Source organism: Pinus tabuliformis, chromosome 7 (genome assembly GCF_031772625.1).
Source record: "Pinus tabuliformis cultivar Carrire ecotype Pingquan chromosome 7, CPIR1, whole genome shotgun sequence".
Classification (NCBI taxonomy): domain Eukaryota; kingdom Viridiplantae; phylum Streptophyta; class Pinopsida; order Pinales; family Pinaceae; genus Pinus; species Pinus tabuliformis.
In genome coordinates this window covers 839,816,014-839,821,990 of record NC_142293.1, presented here as the reverse complement: position 1 = coordinate 839,821,990, position 5,977 = coordinate 839,816,014, and the positions used below count along the sequence as shown (strand labels likewise).

The window sequence follows — 5,977 nt, the reverse complement described above, 5'->3', positions numbered from 1 at the left end:
ACAGAGTTCCCATTTCATCTCCTCAATAAGTCAAGCATAAACTGCGGGTATCCAGGAATTAGTCCTCGACCTTCATTCAATAAGATATATCTGTTGAGAGCTGGATCTGTCGATATCACCGTCGGGCATCCTCAATTTAAAGTGCCGCGTGTTCATTACCCTGCTCTGATTTTGCAAATTCGCTGATTGCTTCACAAGATCCAGTTCTGGACGAATAGCAGGATAACCCTAGAAATTGGCTTTGCGAATTGCAAAGAGTCCTTCAATCGAAAACTGCACTCGTTTGTCAATTTCTCCCTCATGAAGAATACCCCTAAATCGCTCAAAAATTCCATAGCGGCCTTGAAGTGATAGGTCTTGAAACATGGACCCGGATTCCTCTACAAATCCAACAGCAACCTCAACACTATCGTCTGTAGGATTCTCCAGCAAAACAGTAAGAAGTTCCAAAGCAATGATCTCATGTGCAACTTGCTGGTTCGCTAGGTGAGCTATGAATTTTGTTGCTGCTAGTAACAGAGGCTTGTAATTGCGTTTGAAAACCCTCTTAAGCTGCAAAATAATCCTTCTCAAAAGGAGATTACCAACTTCTGGAAACTTTGTATTTCACCACAGAAACCAAGGCAGTAAAAACATCAGTAAATCCAGGTGATGCCATCTGGGATTTCATACATGACCTACAAAATAGACCTCTTCCCCGGATAAGGTTCTCTGCAAAGAGCTCTGGAATAATGTTTTTAATGTTTGATGCGTTCACTTTGTTTACAGCGCTGATTACCACAGAAGGCTTCTTCCAAGGAAAGAATGCTCCAGATAAACCTAATGAAACACCATCCGCTGGGGTACTAAAAACCTTATAAGCTGACAACTGTTGATGCAAACCCAATGGATTTTGATAAACATGACAGCTGTGAAAGAATGGTTATGAATTCGAACAAATCCCCAATTTCGTAGCACAGCCAGTGCGAAATATGAATTATGCGCTACAAAATCACCTAAAACATGTTGCGCTGCGAAACTGCTAAAAAGGATTTATGTGCTTTACCATCAAACAAATGTAAGACATTTGGCATTGAAATTTTGTCAGTGATAATAGTGGCTCCACTTGGGATAGTGTGCCCTTGTGGTACACTAAGAACTCGCAGTTTCAGTGCCTTATCCATTTATGACAAACGGAAATTTGCTTGACAAGCATCCCTTTCCAGCTGCTTGGGCCTTCACCTCGGGCTTAAACTTGATGATCACTGTGGGAAAAAGAAATCTACATCTACTGAAAAATTCTCAGTCAACCTTGAGCTTATTTGCATTGTCCTACCTACCTACCCTAACAATCCAAACTTCTTTCAGCTCAATCAATGTGAAATTTCCAATGCAGCCAATCATTTGTCTTATCTAATGTTTGATTTCTTTGACTGCATTGGAGTCCAGAGCCAATATGATATTGTGATGACCGCTGCCACTGAAATTGCCTCTAATCTTCATAGAAAAACTGAAACACTAGAGAGTAAAACTCTTCCATGTAGTCAGCTATAGGATCCCAGAATACATGATCAACTTGATGATTCTTGTAACTTTCTGGTTGTGCAAACTGATTTTCAACAACAGTGTACAGTTCCTCAATCGTGAAAGAGAAAGGAAGCAACACTCTCTCCTTGTGTTCTGCCATAGAAAGCTTCTGAAAATAATGATCATGATTATGAAAACTATATACCTGAATTTGACCTTCTAAATCTTCAATGTCTTTCTCAATGTCCTCAGCAACTTCATCAAAAAATTTCATCTTATCCTCTGCCTTGCAGTCAAATGATTTTAGATAAGAAGACAAGGACAAAGAAAAATTTTCAACTATTTCTTCATTAATATGATGATCATTCCACTGTTTGAAACCTTGAATTGAAGGAGAGTTTGCCACCGCATCTGATCTATCCATCCATTCCTCCAAAAACATAAGCCAAAAGTCTTCAAATGACTTAATGGATTTGGTAGGAAAGCTTTCAATCCATTGTTTACATTTCCCTTGAAGTGAATCATAGAACAACATAATGCAAACATCCTCATGTTTAACTCTAAGAAGCTCAGTAAAATCACAGAAATCTGATATATGCTTCAAAGTTAAACTCAAATCTTCTCCATTGAATTTTGGACCATTCCTTAGAAAATATGCATCCTTGGGAAAATGATTTGGGAAACCATGAATTCCTGAAAAATTTATGCATGCATACCTTGAAACAAGAATGGTAGCATCTGGGTCTTTCATAACTCCAGTGGAATCACCATGAATGTATGAATTTTGAATTCTTCAACAATGGAGTCGCCAAGGTAGATTTGCAGCCTCAAAAACCTTCTGAGCTCCTGCTACCTTCAGAAGTTCAGCTTCATAATTTCGGGAATGAGTAATCTTCAGGCTCCCGACAGACGCACCAAAATGTTATCTCAAAATCAAGCCCTGGAAGGCTGCAAGCCAGGAAGACTTCAAGTAACTGTTTCAAACCAATCTTTTGACTAAGGCTTAGCCTCCTTAGCCTGAGAGGGCTCTCTCAAAGGGTTATTGATTTTGACTATTAAAAATAAGAGGGCTAACTCTTGTGACATAACAGTGACAAATATGAAGGTTGGACAAACATTACATAAGTTTCCATTGGGCCTATGGAGTCAGTAAAACCTCAGCAAATAATGATACAGCCTTTACATAGAAGTCAGGGCATGTGGCATTTAAATGTTCAAAACACAACTCTTATAAAACCACAGTTCATGAATGTGTACAGGAAATCAGAGCAACATAAGTGAATTCTGAGTGATTACACATCTATGCAACTGTAAAATAAATCAAGGATAAAGTAAAACCACACATATTGAACATAGAAACACTTTATGAATCCTGAGAAGAAAAGCAGTTCTATTATATTACTGAACTCTGTCTTTCTACATTAGCCAAAACAGTACTCTGTTTTATAAAATCTCCAACCCTCATTACATAGATGTTCCAGCTATATATAGAATCCTTATTCTATCTACTTCGAGCTTCCTCCTCCAGCATGAGGGGAACTCGATAACTGCCTCTAATGACACCTATTAGCTATTGAACTAACTAATAAATACAATAAGAAACTGACTGTAGTGTTTAAGAGTTCTAAATTTACTATGACTCTAACTCCATTTTGCATGCATAATGACTTCTTCTTATTCTCTGACACCTGGTCCTCTTTCGACTTGGCTGAGCTGGATGTTTAATACTCCATAGTGATCTTGAACGCTGAACCTTTCAACTGCTCAGAAGTATTAGGAGATTTGCCTTACTTCTCGGCTCCAGTTTTCCTCAAAATGCTCGAATGTACAGCAGCATGTCTTTAGCTTTTAATAACCCAAAATATGGAACACTGCCACGTTCCTGATGTGTTGGAGGCTGCCTCGATGGATATGGGTGCAAGCAAAAGTTCTTTGTATGCAACTCATTTAATACCCTTTGAACGGTGATAAAGTGGCTTTATAACAAAAACTTAGGTTAAAATATTCCACTTTTCTTTTAATGTACACCTGTCTTGATCTGAACGGCTGTTGTAGCTTCATCTGATACCTTGCATATCCTTTAGGTGTCTCCCTTTCCAAATTCCCGCTCATCATACCAAACTACCTGTCTGCGTTAAAATCATCACCTACAGCAGTTTCGTAGCGCGCTACGAAACTGCTGAATTATTTGAAAAACACAGTCTTCATCATAAACATGTTCTTCAGATAAAAATGATTACTGGCTTCAATCGGAGAATTTCACCAGCAATGCAAGCCCATCCATCAACCATGATATAAGTGATAAAAAATGTAGCTTTCTTTGGTATTGAAACTCCAATAGCCTTTGGTATCTTGGTAGAAATCCTTGAAGAAATGACTTGATAATTTTCACTTCTATTATTGGTTTCAGGAAGGGAGCAACCTTCTCAATTCCATCAAGGTTGGCCAATGACTTCATTACTGTAGCTACTTGAAGTACATTCTGTGCTAACATTTGTTGGCCTTTCTGGAATAGCATTGCCATGACTGCTGGAACACCTTCTTCCCACTACTCGAAAGAGATGCAGCCGCACTTGAACAGCAACAGGGTTTTTTGCCTTGTAGAATGTGTGACATTACTCTCTTCAACATCCATGTCACCTTTATTCCATGTGATTTCTTCAAAATCTTCACTGGCAATAGGATGAGTTTTAAGAAGATGACTAAAAGCTACACCCAGTCTAGAAAAGTCAATACGATGTGAATTTGCTTTTAGAAATAAGCCTACAGGAAAAGTTTGTTGTTCCCCCGGTGAAGAAATCCTGCCCCAGTATCTATTTTTGTCTTGGTCCCTTCATAAATTCACATGTATCATCCATACCAAAACCTTCAGACAAGAAACGCAGTAGTATTGTGTATGCAGAAACAAGAACTGAGTCATTTGAAAGACCAGGTGGAGGCATGTTACGATCTGCTCCTCTATTCTTCCGAACAAGATTCTGTAAAAATGACGTGAACACTGAACCCGCTGATTGTGATGGGCTGGATGAGGGACTGAAGTTTATCAAAAGCCGACAGAGTTCCCATTTCATCTCCTCAATAAGTCAAGCATAAACTGCGGGTATCCAGGAATTAGTCCTTGGCCTTCATTCAATAAGATATATCTGTTGAGAGCTGGATCCATCGATATCACCGTCGGGCATCCTCAATTTAAAGTGCCTCGTGTTCGTTACCCTGCTCTGATTTTGCAAATTCGCTGATTGCTTCACAAGATCCAGTTCTGGACGAATAGCAGGATAACCCTAGAAATTGGCTTTGCGAATTGCAAAGAGTCCTTCAATCGAAAACTTCACTCGTTTGTCAATTTCTCCCTCATGAAGAATACCCCTAAATCGCTCAAAAATTCCATAGCGGCCTTGAAGTGATAGGTCTTGAAACATGGACCCGCATTCCTCTACAAATCCAACAGCAACCTCAACACTATCGTCTGTAGGATTCTCCAGCAAAACAGTAAGAAGTTCCAAAGCAATGATCTCATGTGCAACTTGCTGGTTCGCTAGGTGAGCTATGAATTTTGTTGCTGCTAGTAACAGAGGCTTGTCATTGCGTTTGAAAACCCTCTTAAGCTGCAAAATAATCCTTCTCAAAAGGAGATTACCAACTTCTGGAAACTTTGTATTCACCACAGCAACCAAGGCAGTAAAAACATCAGTAAATCCAGGTGATGCCATCTAGGATTTCATACATGACCTACAAAATAGACCTCTTCCCCGGATAAGGTTCTCTGCAAAGAGCTCTGGAATAATGTTTTTAATGTTTGATGCTTTCACTTTGTTTACAGCGCTGATTACCACAGAAGGCTTCTTCCAAGGAAAGAATGCTCCAGATAAACCTAATGAAACACCATCCGCTGGGGTACTAAAAACCTTATAAGCTGACAACTGTTGATGCAAACCCAATGGATTTTGATAAACATGACAGCTGTGAAAGAATGGTTATGAATTCGAACAAATCCCCAATTTCGTAGCGCAGCCAGTGCGAAATATGAATTATGCGCTACAAAATCACCTAAAACATGTTGCGCTGCGAAACTGCTAAAAAGGATTTATGTGCTTTACCATCAAACAAATGTAAGACATTTGGCATTGAAATTTTGTTAGTGATAACACATGGCATAACTTACCATATTTGGCAACTGATGATGTTATTTTTATAGTCCTCGAGTCTTGGCCACCAAAGTGGCACACTCCAGCAAGCTCCATGGTGGAAACAAACAAGTCCATCACGCAGCGTAAGAAGGATGAACTAAAGCTCCGAATGGCACAGCATGCTGAGAAGCACAGGAAAGAGGAAGCAGAGGCTAAAGCCCAGGCAGCATGTGACACCACAAAATTGGCAAAACAACAAAAGACAAGAGGAGAAGAGTGCTAAGGAAAAAAGCCACCCTCGCCCAGGGCTGAGGCCAAAATAGAGGATCCAACAGAACAAGGTG

General features: G+C 39.6%; 1 pseudogene; it reads right to left on the bottom strand.

The window, feature by feature from the left end:
• Nucleotides 1-228: 228 nt before the first annotated feature.
• Nucleotides 229-4,030, bottom strand: LOC149250239 (uncharacterized; annotated as a pseudogene).
• Nucleotides 4,031-5,977: the final 1,947 nt, after the last annotated feature.